This window comes from Macaca thibetana, chromosome 3 (assembly GCF_024542745.1).
Source record: "Macaca thibetana thibetana isolate TM-01 chromosome 3, ASM2454274v1, whole genome shotgun sequence".
NCBI lineage: Eukaryota > Metazoa > Chordata > Mammalia > Primates > Cercopithecidae > Macaca > Macaca thibetana.
This window is the reverse complement of record NC_065580.1, coordinates 139,916,618-139,935,564: the sequence shown is the minus strand read 5'-3', so window position 1 is coordinate 139,935,564 and position 18,947 is coordinate 139,916,618. Positions and strand designations below refer to the sequence as shown.

The window sequence follows — 18,947 nt, the reverse complement described above, 5'->3', positions numbered from 1 at the left end:
AGGACATCTTGTTGCTCACTGATTCTACCGTCTGCTTTTCCCGCTCGTTTCCAAAAGGGTCCGTCTGATTGGCCTGGCTGCCTTTCCCTACATTTTTGAGCCAGATGACTTCAAAAATCGTTGGCCAGCCTATATGGGATCCTGGTGCAGTGAACTGTATATTTGGGGGCTTGGCGGGTGGAAGAGAGGCAGGGTCATATGGTGTGACACAGCTGCCTGGGCTGCGGTTTCCATGGAGGGGCCGGGGGTAGCACAAGTGATAGCACCACGGCCTAGAGCATCCATACAGGGTTGCCATAGAGGTAATGGGGCAATGGCCTAGAGCATCCATAGAGGGTTCTCAGAGGCCAACAACTGTACTAGACGACAAGGCTGCTCTGTCAGGAAGAGAGACCGCGTGGAAGAACGTGAGGCACCAGTCACGTGACTGCAAAAGCCACTTTGGACATTTCAGCCCCAATAGCTGCTACGAGGAGAGGAGGCCTCAGATATAGTGGAGCAGAAATAAACCGGAATACGAGACTCACGGAACTGAGGGCATCACGACAGGTTCTTCAGTCCCAGCGACCTCAAGACTTCCATGGCTCAAGAATGTCCCCCAGTTCCCACAGCAGAAATTCCAGTGGCTGTGGGTAGAAAGCTTGAGTTCCCTCATGAACAGGGCTTTAATAGGGATTGGAAGGGTTTCTTGCCTACTAGACTTAGGATCTTGGGAAACTTTTGGCTTTGACAGGCTGAAGAAGGCACTGTGGAGGCAGGACTATTTCTTTCTTTTTCTTTGTTTTTTTTCTTTTTTTGAGACAGAGTCTCGCTCTATCACCCAGGCTGGAGTGCAGTGGCACGATCTCAGCTCACTGCAACCTCCATCTCCCAGATTCAAGCAATTCGAGGCAGCACTATTTCAAGATGACCATGTGACAGACAGAAAACGGGCTGGTTCTTCCATCAAATGGAATTTAAAAATTCCTCAATGGGGCTGGGCGAGGTGGCTCACGCCTGTAATCCCAGCACTTTGGGAGACCAAGGTGGGTGGATCACGAGGTCAGGAGATCGAGACCATCCAGGCTAACACGGTGAAACCCCATCTCTACTAAAACTACAAATAATTAGCCGGGCATGGTGGTATGCACCTGTAGTCCCAGCTACTTGGGAGGCTGAGGCAGGAGGAGAATCGCTTGAACCCAGGAGGCGAAGGTTGTAGTGAGCCGAGTTCATGCCATTGCACTCCAGCCTGGGCAACAAAGCAAGACTCTGTCTCAGAAAAAAAAAACAAAAAAACCAAAAACAGTAGCCACGTGTGGTGGTGTGTGCCTGTAGTCCCAACTACTCAGAAAACTGAGGTGGGAGGATCACTTGAGCCCAGGAGGTCAAGGCTGCAGTGAGCTATAATCATGCCACTGCATTCCAGCCCGGGCAACAGAGCAAGACCCCATCTCTTTAAAAAAAAAAAAAAAAAGTTACCAGTTTGGGGAAATTGCAGACTCTAAGCCTAAACTCTACTGGCCCAATACACATGGCAAAACATTTGGTCAGGATTCTGGGAGAATATCAAAGAATTCACAGGGCAGAGGAAAGCTATGAATATTATGAATGAGGGAAATTTTCCATTCATCTCATAATGCATACTAGAGAGACTCCCAATGAATGGTACCAGCGGAGGAAAATCCTCAGACGGAGGCGAGCAGTTATCGGAGATGCGAAAATCACAGGGGAGGACGTAGCACAGAAGAGCGTGGAACCCACGTCACAGCTTGCGCCCGAGATCATCACACAGGAGAGGACTTGCATCCTCAATGAACGGTGTTCCAAAAAAGCACGACCGCACCAAGCATCAGATAAGCGATTCTGAGCTCAGTCTTTGGAATGTAATGAATTGGGGGTGGTGATCATTTGAGAAGAAATCAGCCCTTATTCATCAGCTGATGGTTCCAACTGGAGAGAGGGTGAGTGCTCGTCACGGATGACGAAGCTCTGGGGGTGCTCCGATCACATATAACACAAGAGGCTGCAAATTGGGCCCCAGGAGGGCTGTCAGGGGGGCCTCAGGGTACACGTGACATAAAATGTTTACAAGAGGAAAACAGGATGAACGGGGCAAATTTAGAAAGTGATTTCAGGCCGGGCACTGTGGCTCACACCTGTAATCCCAGCACTTTGGGAGGCTGAGGTGGGGCGGGGGAGGGGAATCACTTGAGGCCAGGAGTTTAAGACAAGCCTGGGCAACACAGCAAGACTCCATCTCTACCAAAAATAAAGCATAAATCAATAAAACATTTTAAAAAGCTTTTCTTTTTTGGAACTTGTCCTCTTAGCACCAGCAATGGCTGTGGAGAATGCAGACACCCTTTGGGGGAGTTTGCTCAGATGACACAGCTGTGCACGTGTGATCCTTGGGGCAACGCACAGGGGTGCCCTAATACCATGCACAAGAATCCAGGCCCAGGCCAGGTGCGGTGGCTCACGCCTGTAATCCAGCACTTTGGGAGGCCGAGGCAGGCAGATCACCCGAGGCCAGGAGTTCCAGACCAGCCTGGCTGACATGGTGAAACCTCGTCTCTACTAAAAATACAAAAATTAGCCATGCGTGGTGGTGTGTGCTTGTAGTCCCAGCTACTTGGGAGGCTGAAGCAGGAGAATCACTGGAACCTAGGAGGCAGAGATGGAGGTTGCTGTGAGCTGAGATCACACCACTGCACTCCAGCCTGGGTGAAAGAGTGAGAATCTGTCAAAACAAACAAACAAAAAAGAGCCTGGTGGCTACTGGGGAACGTGCCCCAGGGGATACTGCGGTGGCTGCTTTGTTCATTCCTTCATTCTTTTCATGTCTTTGGAGCATCTATTCTGTGCCTGGCACCACTCTTTGTTGGGGGATAGAGGACAGGGCAACCTTGGGGAGGACAGACATAGGTGGGTCAGGGAAGTAGTGGCTGCTACTTCAGATTACAGGGGTGTGTGTGTCCCAAGGTTCCAGAGGGGAGGGAGCTTAGGTTGGGGCTCTGGGAAAGAGGGAGGAAGACTCTGATCTAATGACTGCCTACCACCTGTCAGGCTGGCATGTACTTTCTCACAGCAACCCTGCAAGCTTGGTCCTATTTTCCTCACTTTGCAAATGGAGAAAATAAGGTACATGAACAGCTGGTAAGTGGTAGAGCCAGTACTGAGGCTGGGCTGGCCTCACTCCAAATCCCATTTCTTTTACTTATTTTTTTTAATTTTTATTTTTTTCTGAGACGGAGTCTTGCTCTGTCACCCAGGCTGGAGTGCAGAGGCATGATCTTGGCTCACTGCAACCTCCGCCTCCGGGACTCAAGTGATTCTCCTGCCTCAGCCTCCCAAGTAGCTTGGATTACAGGTACCTGCCACCAAGCCTGGCTAATTTTTGTATTTTTAGTGGAGATGGGGTTTCACCACATTGGCCAGGCTGGTCTTGAACTTCTGACCCTCATGATCCACCTGCCTCAGCCTCCCAAAGTGCTGGGATTACAGGCTTGAGCCACTGTGTCCGGCCTCTTTTTTTTTTTTTTTTAAATTATTTAGACACAGGGTCTCACTCTGTCACCCAGGCTGGAGTGCACTGGTGTGATCATGGCTCACTGCAGCTTCAACTTTCTGGGCTCAAGCTATCCTCCTGCCTCAGCCTCCCAAGCAGCTGGGATTACAGGCATGCACCACCACACCTGGCTAATCTTTGTTTTCTGTAGAGATGGAGGTCTTACTATGTTTCCCAGGCTGGCCTCAAGCAATCCTCCCGCCTTGGCCTCCCAAAGTGCTGGGATTATAGGCGTAGGCCACCACGCCCGGCCCAAATCCCATTTCTTTCCACTATCACAAGGAACAGAACTGGTCCTTCATCAGCAGTGTTCCTTGGGATGTGTCTGCAGAGGCGTGGGAGACAATGAGAGGCACCCAGTGAACAGGGAGGAAGGGGGATGGAGGGAAGCACACTAGCTGTTGCAGACTCTCCTCAGGGAACAGGGAAGAACACACTCATTCATTCCTTCATTCACACATTTAGTCAGTTTTTTTTAGAGACAGGATCTTGTTCTGTCAGCCTGGCTGGAGTGCAGTGGCACAATCATAGCTCACTGCACCCTTGAGCTCCTGGGTTCAAGTGACTGTCCCACCTCGGCCTCCTGAGTAGCTGGGACTACAGGCCATGCCACCACACTTGGCTACGTTTTTAATATTTTGAAGATATGGAGTCTCACTATGTTGCCCAGGCTGGTCTCAAACTTCTGGCCTCAAGTGATCCTCCCACCTTGGCCTCCCAAAGTGCTGAGATTACAAGTGTGAGCCACTGTACCTAGTGATAATTAGTAAATTCCTTACTGAGCCCTATGGGGTGCCAAGCACAGTGTCGAGGTGCTGGAGATATGCGTGCGTGAGGCTGACACGTGCTCACCCTCATGGGGCTTCCATCTGAGAAGGCATACAGACACTCCAGCGCGCTAAGTGGTGGGACGGGGGCTCATTGGGCCCCGTGGAAGCTCAGAGAATCAGAGAATGGCGTAACACAGACTCACAGGGTGGAGGGAGACTCCTGGGAAGAGGTAACTGCTTATGAAATGCTGGGAAGGCCAGGCACGGTGGCTCACCCTGTAATCCCAGCACTTTGGGAGGCCAAGGCAGATAGATCACGAGGTCAAGAGATTGAGACCATCCTGGCCAACATGGTGAAACCCCGTCTCTACTAAAAATAGAAAAATTAGCTGGGTGTGGTGGTGGGCACCTGCAGTCCCAGCTACTCAGGAGGCTGAGGCAGGAGAATCGCTTGAACCTGGGAGGTGGAGGTTGCAGTGAGCTGAGATCGCACCACTGCACTCCAGCCTGGGCCACAGAGCGAGACTCCATTTTAAAAAGAAAAGAAAGAAAATAAATGCTGCGAAGTGCCTTCTGGAAAGGTGCATGCAGGAGGGTCTGCTGGTGGCAGAGCTGAGTGATCGCAATCGCAGCTGACATGAGCCCAGGACTGTCTGGTAACAGTATGTGGGGTGGTGGGTGGCAGGGAAAAAGGCCAGAAGCGAGACCAGGACATCCGGGGCCCAACAGGCCTTATAAAGAGTTCAGACTGGGTCCTGGGTCATGATGGGAAACCAGTGAAGGATGTGAAGCTCGGGGCGATGACCGGTGAAGCCCAAGGCTGCAACACAAGGGGAGAGCTGTCCAAAGGTTCACCAAATTCTGGCTGGGCGTGGTGGCTCACGCCTGTAATCCCAGCACTTTGGGAAGTGGAGGCTGGTGGATCACCTGAGGTCAGGAGTTCGAGACCAGCCTGACCAACATGGAGAAACCCTGTCTCTACTAAAAATACAAAAATTAGCCAGGCATGGTGGTGGGCACCTGTAGTCCTAGCTACTCGGGAGAATCGCTTCAACCCAGGAGACAAAGGTTTCAGTGAGGCGAGATTGCACCATTGCACTTCAGCCTGGGCAACAGAGCGACTCTGTCTCAAAAAAAAAAAAAAAAAAAAAAGCAGCATGCAGGAAGGTCTGCGGGTGGCAGAGGTGAGTGATCGCAATCGCAGCTGACATAAGCCCACTGCTGTCCAAAAACAAAAACAAAGCGTATAGGGTGGCAGGCGGCAGGGAAAGAGACCGGAAGCTGGACGAGGGCATCCTGGGCCCGACAGGCCTTATGGGTCCTGGGCAATGATGGGATATTGGTGAAGGGTGTGAGGCTGGGGGCGATGGCCTGCAAAGCCCGAGGATGCAACACGAGGGCAGAGCTGTCCAAAGATTTGCCAAATTCGGGCAGAACGGTGCAAGAGTGAGCACATGAGTTCTGTCTTTTTTCCCTCATGAACCAAGGCGCACTGAGCAGTGAGCAGTAAAGCTAGGAGTGACTAAGGGTGATCCGAGTGGGAGCTGCCAGCACCAGGTGCCAGGGCTGCGGTTTCCAGCTTTGGGGTCGACGTTCCTGAGCACACATCCCCCTCTTGTGGTGAAGAGCGGTATTGCCACTGAATAGAAAGGCTGGGGACTTCCTCCAGGCTCTCATCCTGAAAACCCCAAGGTATAGGCCAGGGACCACATCTACCTTGTGAACCCCAGGAGATTTCCCACTTCTTTTTAAGAAAAATCTGATTAAGGCCGGGCGCAGTGGCTCACGCCTGTAATCCCAGCACTTTGGGAGTCCGAGGCAGGTGGATCATTTGATGTCAAGAGTTCGAGACCAGCCTGGCCAACATGGTGAAACCCCGTCTCTACTAAAAATACAAAAATTAGCCGGTGTGGTGGCCGGTGCCTGTAATCCCAGCTACTCGGGAGGCTGAGGCAGGAGAATTGCTCGAACCCGGGAGGCAGAGGTTGCAATGACCTGAGATCCCGCCGTGCATTCCAGCCTGGAAAACAGAGCAAGACTCCGTCTCAAAAACAAAACAAAAAAAAAAACAAACAAAGAAAGAAAGAAAGAAAGAAAGAAAAAGAAAGAAAGAAAGAAAGAAAGAAAGAAAGAAAGAAAGAAAGAAAGAAAGAAAGAAAGAAAGAAAGAAAAAGAAAGAAAGGAAGGAAGGAAGGAAGGAAGGAAGGAAGGAAGGAAGGAAGGAAGGAAGGAAGGAAGGAAGGAAGGAAGGAAGGAAGGAAGGAAGGAGAAAGAGAGAAAAAGAAAAATCTGATTAATGGGGAAAAGCTATATGTATACGTAGAAAAAAATACTAGAAAGACACTGAAATGTTACCGGTAATTCTTTCAAGAATATGTGACTAATTTTTTTCACTTTCTTTATATGTATTTCAAAATGTTCTATTTCATGCCTTTTGTTGATAAGACAAAAAATGTATCATAATTTAAAAAAAGAAAGGCCAGGCACAGTGACTCACGCCTATAATCCCAGCACTTTGGGAGGCTGACCGAGGTGGGCAGATCACAAGGTCAGGAGATCGAGACCATGTTGGCTAACACAGTGAAACCCGTCTCCACTAAAAAACACACACACACACACAAAAATTAGCTGGGTGTGGTGGTGGGCGCCTGTAGTCCCAGCTACTCAAGAGGCTGAGGCAGGAGAATGGCGTGAACCCTGGAGGCGGAGCTTGCAGTGAGTCGAGATGGCGCCACTGCACTCCAGCCTGGGCAACGGAGTGAGACTCCGGCTCAAAAAAAAAAAAAAAAAAAAAGATTAATTTAATTTAAAAAATTAAAAAAAGGAAAAAACGAGAAGAGGCCGGGTGCAGTGGCTCACGCCTGTAATCCCAGCACCTTGGGAGGCCGAGGCGGGTGGATCATGAGGTCAGGAGTTTGAGACCAGCCTGACCAACATGGTGAAATCCCATCTCTACTAAGAGTACAAAAATTAGTCAGGCTTGGTGGCGCACACCTATAATCCCAGCTACTCGGGAGGCTGAAGCAGAAGAATTGCTTGAGCCCGGGAGGTGGAGGTTGCAGTGAGCTGAGATCGTGCTATTGCACTCCAGCCTGGGCAACAAAGCGAGACACCGCTCAAAAAAAAAAAAAAATGGCTGGGCGCGGTGGCTCACGCCTGTAATCCCAGCACTTTGGGAGGCCGGGGAAGGCGGATCACCTGAGGTCAGGAGTTCAGGACCAGCCTGACCAACACGGAGAAATCCTGTCTCTACTAAAAATACAAAATTAGCTGGGCATGGTGGCGCATGCCTGTAATCCCAGCTATCGGGAGGCTGAGGCAGGAGAATCACTTGAATCCGGAAGGCGGAGGTTGTGGTGAGCCGAGATTGCCCCATTGTACTTCAGCCTGGGCAACAAGAGCGAAACTCCACCCCCCCAAAAAAGGAAAGAAAGAAAAGAGACCAGGCATGGTGGCTCATGCTTGTAGTCTCGGCACTTTGGAAGGCTGAGTGGGAAGATGTGAGGCCAGGAGTTTGAGACCAGCACGGACAACATAGTCAGATCTGCATCTCAAAAAAAAAAAAAAAAAAAAAAGGAAGAAGAAGAAGAAAAAGAAAAGAAAATGAAAAAAGAGCAGAAGTGACAGACAAGTGGCCCGAAGGAGACTAAGGTGGAGGCAGGTCCTGGTGAGGACCATACCCAGGGGTGACAATACCACGCCAGGCTTCCCAAAGAACGGCCTCCCTGTGCACCTCTCCAGATACATCCTTTGTGTCCCTTCAGCTCACACATATGTGGCCTCTCTCGGCCATGACCTTGGCAGTCCCTGCCCTTAGGGCTTTTTTTCTCACGTGCTCCCCTTCCCCTCAAAGTCAAAGCCCTCTGACCTGGTTACCTGGGTGGGCCTGACCTCTGGTTCTGGGCGGTCTAGAGGTCTATTTTTGTGTGTATGTGTTTGTGAGAGACAGTCTTGCTCTGTTGCCCAGGTTGGAGCAACCTCCGCCTCCCGGGTTCAAGTGATTCTCCTGCCTCAACCTCCCAAGTAGCTGGGATTACAGTGTGTGTTCCACTACGCCCGGCTCATTTTTGTATTTTTAGTAAAGATGGGGTTTCAACATGTTGGCCAGGCTGGTCTCGAACTCCTGACCTCAGGTGATCCAACAGACTTGGCCTCCCAAAGTGCTGGGATTACAGGTGTGAGCCACTGTGCCCGACCCAATAACTTATTTCTTGCTTTCTGGTGTTTGATATCTTTATCCCAAATCTCTAAAGTCCCAACCTTCTTACCCATTAGCCAAAACTCTCAGAAATGGACCTCATAGGGGACACAGCCTCTTCATTCTGCTGATAAAAGCAGGTATTTACCCAGCACTGGTTGGTGCTGTTGGCACAGACACTGACAGCTCTCAAGCTGTCTGGGCTCACATCCCTGGTCTCTCCCCGCCCCCACCTGGCATGTTGCATGAGCTGGAGCCAGTCACCTCCCTGGGCCTCTATTTCCTCACCTCCGAAACAGCAATGCCAAGAGCACGGTTTCAGGGGGCTATTCTGAGCATTATATATGCTCATAGATGGGCCTGGCACAAAGTAAGTGGTCAGTAAATGTCAGTTACTCTTATTTCCTAATACCCTGTGTTCATCGCTTCATCCTCCTTCCTCGTAATTATCCACTTTGCCATTTCTATTTCTGTCCATCAAAGCTTCTCCCAGTGTCTTTTCTGGTCACCTGTGCCCCCTCCTCTCCTATTGCTGACACACAGCCTGGGCCATTTTTCTTACCAAGACCTCCCATCCCTCATCCTTCAAACGTCTTCCTATCTCTTTCTTGCCTCCTTTTGGAAACCTGCAGATCCCATGTAGCATCTTGGGCATTTTTGTACTTAGAAGCCCATCTTTTGACACCCACTCTATGATAATTTCACACCAGCAGTTCACCAGGCCTGGCTGGCTGCCTTGGGGCTGGCAGTGTGGTTTAGCAGAAAGAGCACTGGGCTGGGGGCACAGCGACCATCTCTGCGTGGGCTCTGCCACCAGCTCCTCCGACCACAGTGCAGGTGGCCCTTCCTCGGTCTGCATCTTATGGACAGGAGGAACTTTAGGGCTGCAGGGAACTCTAACAGCCTGTGGTTTTGAATCCAGCACTTCCTGAGCCCCCAGCATGGGCTACGGTGTGTGCCACGTGCTTTTGTCTGTTCATTCCACAAATTTCAATTGAGCCAATACTGGCCGGACCCTGTCCTAGGCGATGGAGCTGCAAGGGAGACTAGGACAGACTGTGACATCCTTCATAGAATGAGGTCAGAGCTGCCTGGATAGGAAGTGACTCTGCCATCACTTCCTGTATGAGCTGAAGCCTGGGATGAGGATGGGGCAATCGATGGGGAAGTGGGGAGCACCTGTGCCGTGGGGTGGGCGAGATGCAGACATGTCTGTGTTTCTGCTGTGCCTCCTGTTCCTCTGCTGGGATTGGGACTATTTCCATCCTGCTGACCCCTTGCGACTCACACTTGGGGGGCTGCCTCTTGGGTTAGACCTTCCACCCCCGCGGTCTGTTGTTCACTGACCACTACTGTTGTTGTAATACTCCATGATGTTATTCAGGGTCTCCATAAAGATGTCCTCCCTAGCCTTTTGAAGTTGGTTCTGCTTCTCCCAGTCCTCTACTCCTTTCACGTGTCTGCATGATCCCAGGGCTCAGCCTTCCCGTCTTCACTGTGGTAGTGGAAGAATGCACGGTCATTGAGGAAGACAGTGCCCTGCAGCCTGTGGGTGCCTTTGCTAGGCCTGGACAGCCCAGTGTAGAGATAGGTCAGAGAGTAATGACCTGCAAAAGAAAAGACTCTGAGGGCTGGGGTCCATGCAAGGGTGTCCCACTGTGGGGCTGCAGAGGGCCAGGAGGGGAGCCTGGCCACTGGCCTCTTCCTCCCCAGCTCTCTCCTCTGCTCTCAGTTTCACACCATCAGAGCCTCACTCAAGGAAACAGGCTCTGCTTTCATGCTGGGGATGATATTTCAGAGACCATTCTATGCCTTCACTACAGAGTTTAATCTGCTTGGCACAGAAGAAGATAACATTTCTCAGCCTCCTTATAGATACATCGGAACCATGTGACTGAGTTTTGTCAAACAAGAATGTGAGTGGAAGTGACTGATGTCTTTCTTCTGGTCCAAGACCCTACCACCTGGCTTGCCCCTACTGTCTCTTATCCCTTTCGTTGATGACTATGGAGGCCACAGGATGAAACAGAAGAGTCCCAAGATGCAAACAGCCTGGATCCCTGAGTCACCCTGTGGAGGAGAGGAACCTTGCCCAATCTGCATTGAACTTGACATGAGAAATAAACATTTCTAGTCCAACTGGACAAATACATATAGTTAGAAAGTGTAGGAAGGTGAATTTACTAGAAAACTCAAGAAGTGACCCAGAATTAATCAGCATGGGGTAAGGCTAGGATACCTCTCAGAATTCCTGGCATTGTACCTTGCAATTTGGTACAAGATGGAAGCTGAGAGAGTGGGACATTTCCACAATGAGTTCCATAGTCAATTTAGAATATAATTTACGTGATTGTTAGTAATGTTGGAGGTCATATGGCAGATTTCTAATTTAAGTACTGAAATCATTCTTGCTCATGAGTTTCTGAATGTGATTAGCCTTTAAATCAGACCTTGCATAAAATAGATTACCCTCTACAATGTGGGTGGGCCTCATCCAATCAGTGGAAGGCGTCAAGAGAAAAGGCTGAGGTACCCCAGAGAAGAAATAATTCTGCCTCCAGAGACTACCCTTGGACTTAGGACAGCAATACCAACTTTTTCCTGGGTCTCCAGCCTGCTGGCTTGCTTTGCTGATTTAGGACTTTTAGCCCTCAGAATTGTGTGAGCCACAAGAAATACTAAATAAAACTCCTCCCTTTCTCTCTTTTGTATATACACACACACACACTCGTGTATATATATATACACACACACACATATATTTAGTGTATATATACAGTGTATATTCATATATACATATGGGCTTGTGTATACAATGTATATTAGTTTTGTTTCCCTGGAGAACCCTGAATAATTAAGATTTAGATGCAGAATGGGATTAACATTCTAAATGTGATTTTTTTTTTTTTTTTTGAGATGGAGTCTCACTCTGTCGCCCAGGCTGGAGTGCAGTGGCACGATCTCAGCTCACTACAAGCTCTGCCTCCCGGGTTCATGCCCTTCTTCTGCCTCAGCCTCCCAAGTAGCTGGGACTACAGGCGCCCGCCACCACGTTGGGCTAATTTTTTGTATTTTTAGTAGAGACAGGGTTTCACCATATTAGCTGGGATGGTCTCGATCTCCTGATCTCGTGACCCACCCACCTTGGCCTCCCAAAGTGCTGGGATTACAGACGTGAGCCACCGCTCCCGGCCGTAAATGTGATTATTATAAAACTAACATGAAACACCTATTCTGACAATTTGTAAATGTCATGAATTTTAAACCCACATAACTGAGAAGCCATTCGCTTCCAGGTCTTTATCCTGCACATTCTCATGCCACAAGCAGCCTCCTTTCCCTGTCTTAGAAGTGACTCCTGATCTCCCACCAAGTTCCCACTGCCTTCTCTTCCGGCCACTCGCCTTCCAGACCCACTGCAGTGGTGTCTCAGTGTGGGGTGAGGGCACGGGTTTCCTTCTAGCACCATCCTCCAGCCCACCTGTCTTCCCACTTTCCCCTTGGGGTTACTCTCTCTTTCCCTCAGCATCAGGCAGGTGTACCCAGCCACCGGAAGGAGGGAAGGAACAGGAGCAGAAGCAGCTCCAGGCATGTGGACCCCAAACAAGTCGCTTGGTCTTTGGAGTCTTTTTTTCACTGTAAACTAGGGGTTTTAGATTCAGATTCCTGAAGGTCTTATTTCGGGCAAGCGCAGAGGCTCCCTGAATGCTCGTGGGTGTGTGTGAGCTGAGTGAGTTGACAGCCTTGGGCACCCATTCCTGCCGTATGCCAGGGAATCCCAGCGCATCCAGCCTTTCTCCCAGCCACATGTCCTGTTTCTCACCTCCTTCTAGTCCTCTCCAGCACCCATCCCTTGCTTTCCGCACTCACCATCTTGGGTCTCCTGGGGGACAGCAGGACCCAGAAACAGCAGCAGAGACAGCAGGACAGGCACCATTCTTACCATCGTGTCTGCTTGGAGGGTTCTGGGCAGGAGGCACAGGTATTATCCTGGGTCCTGGGGCCCTGCCTAGGGGAGGTGAATCTACAGGCCAATGGGAGTGCCAGGACAGGCTCCTCGCCTGACAGTGAGAAAGAAGTATGCACAAGACAGGCTGGGCAGAGATTGTGATCAGTGAGTCTACATACAGGTTATACAAATGCAGAGCTGAGACGGTTGATCTCTGGACGGAGGCTTTGTGTGTGCCTGGGGCGGAAGGATGCCAGTGGGTGGGAGGTGTGTGTGATGGGTGGCAGGTGCCTGGGATGTGTCGCCCTTCCAGTCTATTATGACACCCTCTGGGGTCACTTGAGTGTTGTCAAACCAGACTTCATCCCTGCCTTCTGGAAAAAGCCTCAACATGTCCAGGACGTGGACCTGGGTAGACCCCAGCTGGGGCGGGACCCTCACTCTCCCACACCCGATCCTGCCAGAGCTGTCTGGAGGACATTCCCATTCCCATCTCTCCCTCCTTCCTTTCTGTGCCTGTGGAACCCCAGTCTTCCATGATCAAAGGAGAAATAGTCGCATCCTCCTTTTGCAGCCTCCCTGGCAATAGAACAAGCAGATGTGTACGGGGTTTATGCTCAGCAAGCATAAACCCTGGATATCGGGTCAAGTGTTAGGGAAACAAAGAGGGGGGCACAGTGGACAATGCTTTCTGGTGGTCTTGGCAGGGGCTGCAACTGCCAGCTCCGGGGGTCAGTGGGGCTGCAGTAGTTGCGGGGGCGTCGGAGTTCCAGCCCCTGGGGACGCTGTTGATTCCGTGTTGTGGCCTCTGCTGCCCCCTGCTGGCAGCTTCTGTGTGTTTACCGGGCCGGTTGCTGGTGTGATTTTGACTGTTCCGCTCCTCTGGAATTCTGAGCCTGGGTTCTCCATCCTTTCTGTGGATTCTGAGAGCTAACCAATAAATACGTTTATTTTCTTTTTTTTTTTTTTTTTTTTTTTTTTTTTTTTTTTTTTTTGAGACGGAGTCTCGCTCTGTCGCCCAGACTGGAGTGCAGTGGCGCGATCTCCACTCACTGCAAGCTCCGCCTTCCCGGGTTCCCGCCATTCTCCTGCCTCAGCCTCCCGAGTAGCTGGGACTACAGGCGCCCGCCACCGCGCCCGGCTAATTTTTTTGTATTTTTAGTAGAGACGGGGTTTCACCGTGTTAGTCAGGATGGTCTCGATCTCCTGACCTCGTGATCCGCCCGTCTCGGCCTCCCAAAGTGCTGGGATTCCAGGCGTGAGCCACCGCGCCCGGCCTATTTTCTTTTTAAGGTCAGAACTGGATTACGTTTCTAGTAAAGAATGCTCCTGGTGGATGCAGAGATTGGTACAAGGATTGTTTCCAGGCAATAGTTGCTCAGGGAAATGGAGGGCTGGGACTCTGAGGTTGGTTATGGGGCCAGATTGGGGCTGAGCAGTGAAAACACAGGGGTCGGCCGGGCACGGTGGCTCAAGCCTGTAATCCCAGCACTTTGGGAGGCCGAGACGGGCGGATCACGAGGTCAGGAGATCGAGACCATCCTGGCTAACACGGTGAAACCCCGTCTCTACTAAAAAAATACAAAAAACTAGCCGGGCGAGGTGGCGGGTGCCTGTAGTCCCAGCAACTCGGGAGGCTGAGGCAGGAGAATGGCGCAAACCCGGGAGGCGGAGCTTGCAGTGAGCTGAGATCCAGCCACTGCACTCCAGCCTGGGCAACAGAGCGAGACTCCGTCTCAAAAAAACAAAAAACAAACAAACAAAAAAAAACACAGGGGTCTTGGGGGATTCTGGCAGACCTGGTGTGCAGTGATAACTTCAATAGTTGGCTGAGGTATCTGTTGTGGTAGATTGGAATGAAGTGCTCATTGAAGGTGTTGACTTAAAAAAAAGTCACAAAGCCGGGCGCAGTGGCTTAAGCCTGTAATCCCAGCACATTGGGAGGCCGAGGCGGGCGGATCACGAGGTCAGGAGATCGGACCATCCTGGGTAACACAGGAAACCCTGACTTCGAGGTGGCAGGCGCCTGTAGTCCCAGCATCTGAGGCTGGGTGAACCGGGAGGCAGCTTGCAGTGAAATCCCCTGTCCAGCCTGGGTGACAGAGCGAGACTACTCAAAAAAAAAAAAAAAAAAAAAAAAGTCACAAAAACTGTAATAGCCGGGCCGAGGAGGATGGCAGGAGATCGCCTGGGTAACACAGTGAAACCCTGTCCCAGCTAGGCGCCTCGGGAGGCTGAGGCAGGAGAATGGCGTGAACCCGGGAGGCGGAGCTTGCAGTGAGCTGAGATCCGGCCACTGCACTCCAGCCTGGGTGACAGAGCGAGACTCCCCTCAAAAAAAAAAAAAAAAAAAAAAAAGTCACAAAGCCGGGCGCAGTGGCTTAAGCCTGTAATCCCAGCACATTGGGAGGCCGAGGTAGACAGATCACAAGGTCAGGAGTTCGAGACTAGCCTGCCCAATATGGTGAAACTCTGTTTCTACTAAAAATACGAAAATTAGCTGGATGTGGTGGCGTGTGTTTATAATCTCAGTTACTCCGGAAGCTGAGGCAGGAGAATCGTTTGAATCCGGGAGGCGGAGGTGGCAGTTAGCCGAGATGGCGCCACTGGCGACAGTGGTGATCCAGCCTGGTGACAGAGCGAGACTCCGTCTCAAAAAAAAAAAAAAAAGTCACAAAATGGGTTAATTTAATTTAAAAGGAGAGCTCGGGTCAGGCTCAGTGGCTCACACCTGTAATCAGCTTTGAGAAGCCGAGGTGGGAGGATCTCTTGAGGCCAGGGATTCTAGACCAGCCAGGCATCACAGCAAGACCCCACCCCACAAAAAAACAAAAATTAGCCAGGCATGGTGATATGTGCCTGTAGTTGCAGTTACACAGGAGGCTGAGGCAGGAGGACCACTGGAACCCAGCTATGAGGGTGCCACTGCATTGCAGCATGGGTGACAGACATGGGTGACAGCATGGGTGACTCTGTCATTTTTTTGTTTTGTTTTTTTTGTTTTTTTGAGAGGGAGTCTTGCTCTGTTGCCCAGGCTGGAATGCAATGGCACAATCTCAGCTCACTGCAACCTCTGCCTCCCGGGTTCAAGCAATTCTCCTGCTTCAGCCTCCTGAGTAGCTGGGATTACAGGCGCCCGCTACCACGCCCGGCTAATTTTTGTATTTTTAGTAGAGACGGGGTTTCACCATGTTAGCCAGGCTGGTCTCCAACTTCTGACCTCAAGGATCTGCCCAACTCAGACTCCCAAAGTGCTGGGATTACAGGTGTGAGCCACCACACCTGGCCTGGAGGTCTATGTTTGGGCTGAGTCCTAGAGCCTGTGCTTTTGAGGCAGAGCCAATACAGAGGAAGCAGGTAAGGGAGGGGCTTTGGGTGGGGTTGGAGGTGGCTGCCGCAGGACAGGGCACCCCACAGCCACAGTGGCCATACTCCGGTTGGCTATACTGGCTCTCACAGTACAGATCCCCTCAGGCAAGACCTCAAATGCAGTAAAAAGTAGATTCACCTGCAGTGAGACCCAGTGAGGAAACAGCAGGTGCCCAGACTAGTAGAAAAATAAAGTGACTGGAATCACAGCTTTGCAGCCTCTGAGGCCAAAGGCTCCAGAGATTGGGTTAAAGAGCAGTCCTGTGCTGCCCCCAGGACTGTGGTGGGAGCAGCGGCTAAGTAGCGGCTCCTGGAACTGGGGCAGGCCGGGCAGATTCCTCAATCCCTTTGTGGAGGTGAAGGCAACTCCATCTTGGATGCTGATCTGCCATGTTGACTAATCATTAACCCTAGTTCTGGGAAGGTCTCTAAGATTTTATTTTATGTTTTTTGAGATGGAGTCTCACTGGAGTACAGTAGCCCGTTAGCAGCTCACTGCAACCTCTGCCTCCCGGGTTCAAACGATTCTTCTGCCTCAACCTCCAGAGTAGCTGGGATTACAGGTGCGCATCACTACACTCAGCTAATTTTTATATTTTTAGTAGAGAAGGGTTTTGCCATGTTGGCCAGGCTGGTCTCGAACTCCTGGACCTCAGGTGATCCGCCTGCCTCGGCCTCCCAAAGTGCTGGGAATACAGGAATTAGCTACCATGCCTGCCCTAGACTGCCTTTGTATGACTAACAGATTGGCCACAAGATTAGAAATTATGGTTTAGGAGTCATGCAGCTGTAGGCTACAAGATTCTGACCCTCCCTAACCCACTCCTAAAATCAGTGCTTGAGATTTTTTTTTTTTTTTTTTGAGACAGAGTTTTGCTCTTGTCGCCCAGGCTGGAGTGCAATGGCGGGATCTCGGCTCACTGCAACCTCTGCCTCCCGGGTTCAAGCGATTCTCCTGCCTCAGCCTCCCGAGTAGCTGGGATTATAGGCGCCTGCCACCATGCCCAGCTAATTTTTTGTATTTTTAGTAGAGAGAGGGTTTCTCCTCAGGTGATCCTCCCGCCTCAGCCAAAGTGCTGGGATTACAGGTGTGAGTCACCATGCCCAGCCTAGTGCTTGAGATATTTTGCAGACCCTGCACCTGATGGATCAGCTGGCACCACCCAGACGGATAAACTGGCTTAACCATCTTGTAGCCTCACCACCCAGGAACTGACTCAGTGCCAGAGGATAGCTTCAACTCGCTGGGATATCATCTCCAACCCAACCAATCAACACTCTTGACTCAATGGCCTTCCCCCATACACCAAATTATACTTAAAAACCCTGATCCCTGAATGCTCGGGGAAACTGATTTGAGTCAAAATAAAACTCCAGTCTCCAGCACAGTTGGCTCTGCATGAATTACTCTTTCTCTATTGCACTTCCCCTGTCTTGATAAATCGGCTCTGTCTAGGCAGCGGGCAAGGTGAAACCATTGGGCGGTTCCACTCTTCCTTGGGCCCCTCAGCTTCCTTGGACTTTGGGGATAGGTTTGCACAGACTTGCCCGCTTCGGAACATCCTTCCTCCTATTGTAACTCCCCAAGGGGTTCACCTTGCCTGCTGTCTAGACAGAGCCAATTTATCAAGACAGGGGAAGCACAATAGAGAAAGTAATTCACCCAGAGCCAGCTGTGCCGGAGACTGGAGTTTTATTATTACTCAAATCAGTCTCCCGAGTCAGGGATCAGAGTGGTTTTTTTTCTTCTTCTTGTTTTGAGACGGAGTCTCGCTCTGTTGGCCAGGCTGGAGTGCGGTGGCGCGATCTCTGCTCACTGCAACTTCCGCCTCCCAGGTTCAAGCGATTCTCCTATCTCAGCCTCCCTAGTTGCTGGGGCTACAGACGCCCACCACCACGCCCAGCTAATTTTTGTATTTTTAGTAGAGAAAGGGTTTCATCACGTTGGCCAGGCTGGTCTTGAACTCCTGACCTCAAATGATCCACCCACCTCAGCTTCCCAAAGTGCTGGGATTACAGGCGTGAGCTTTTACAGAGTTTTAAAGGATAATTTGGTGGGTAGGGGGCCAGTGAATCGGGAGTGCTGGCTGGTTGGCTGGGGGTTGAAATCACAGGGAGTGGAAGCTGTTCTCTTCCGCTGAGTCAGACCCTGGGTGGGGGCCACAGATCTGGTTGACAAGTCCAGGTGGGGCCATCCGGTTGTTTGAAATGCAAAAACCTGAAAAGCCATCTCAAAAGGCTGATCTTAGGTTCACAATAGTGATGTCACCTTCAAGAGTGATTGGGGAAGTTGCAAATCTCATTTCCTCCAGAATAATGGCTGGTAATACTTAGAATTCCAGCTCTTCTTATTCTAACTTGATGGCTGGTGGCCTTTCTTTCATTTTACAAGAAGAGTTTAGCTTTGGGGAAGGGCTATTATATTTAGTTTACAAACTAAATTCCTTCCCAAGGCTAGTTCTGCCTACACCCAGGAATGCATAAGGAGAGTTTAGATGTTAGAAGCAAGATGGAGTGGTTAGGTCTGATGTTTCACTGTTATAATCTCCTTAGTTATAATTTTGCAAAGGTGGTTTCACTGTTCTTCCACCGGGGTTGTGGAAAGGGAAGGTCGGGTGTCAGAGAAGGGTCTTTCAGGCTAGAGTGAGGCCTCTATTCTTGGGGTGGGTGGTTGGAGACCAGGACAGAGGACTGCCCCCATTTAGACATGGTGTGTGAGGGCTGGCCTCTGACTACCCTAAGCACAACGAGCCTCGCCCCCACTTATCCTCACTTGGGGCTCCACTTTCTTCAAGGCTGGGGTGCCCGAGGAAGGACACGGATGGGGACACAAAAACAACTCTCATTTCCTACATGTCCTTGAGTTTCAGGCATGGGTACTGCTTCTCCGAAGTCCCCTAAATACAGGGACACAGGTGCAGTCACATGACTTAGGCCTTTCTTTTCTTTTTGAAGTCGGGGTCTCTCTCTGTCCCCCAGGTTGGAGTGCAGTGGCGCGATCTTGGCTCACTGCAACCTCCGCCTCCTGGGTTCAAGCAGTTCTCTGCCTCAGCCTCCCGAGTAGCTGGGATTACAGGCGCCCGCCACCACGCCCAGTTAATTTTTGTATTT

General features: G+C 50.7%; 2 protein-coding genes and 1 pseudogene across 2 annotated transcripts in view; 1 reads left to right on the top strand and 2 right to left on the bottom strand.

Annotated features, from left to right (window-relative positions):
• Positions 1 to 18,947, top strand: part of CUX1 (cut like homeobox 1) — a 1,083,765-nt gene that overhangs the window by 84,510 nt on the left and 980,308 nt on the right.
• The window catches only part of FIS1 (fission, mitochondrial 1), a 386,064-nt gene that overhangs the window by 37,746 nt on the left and 329,371 nt on the right, over positions 1 to 18,947 (bottom strand). The gene's annotated exons all lie outside the window — the stretch shown is intronic.
• Positions 9,858 to 12,516, bottom strand: LOC126950430 (zinc-alpha-2-glycoprotein-like; annotated as a pseudogene).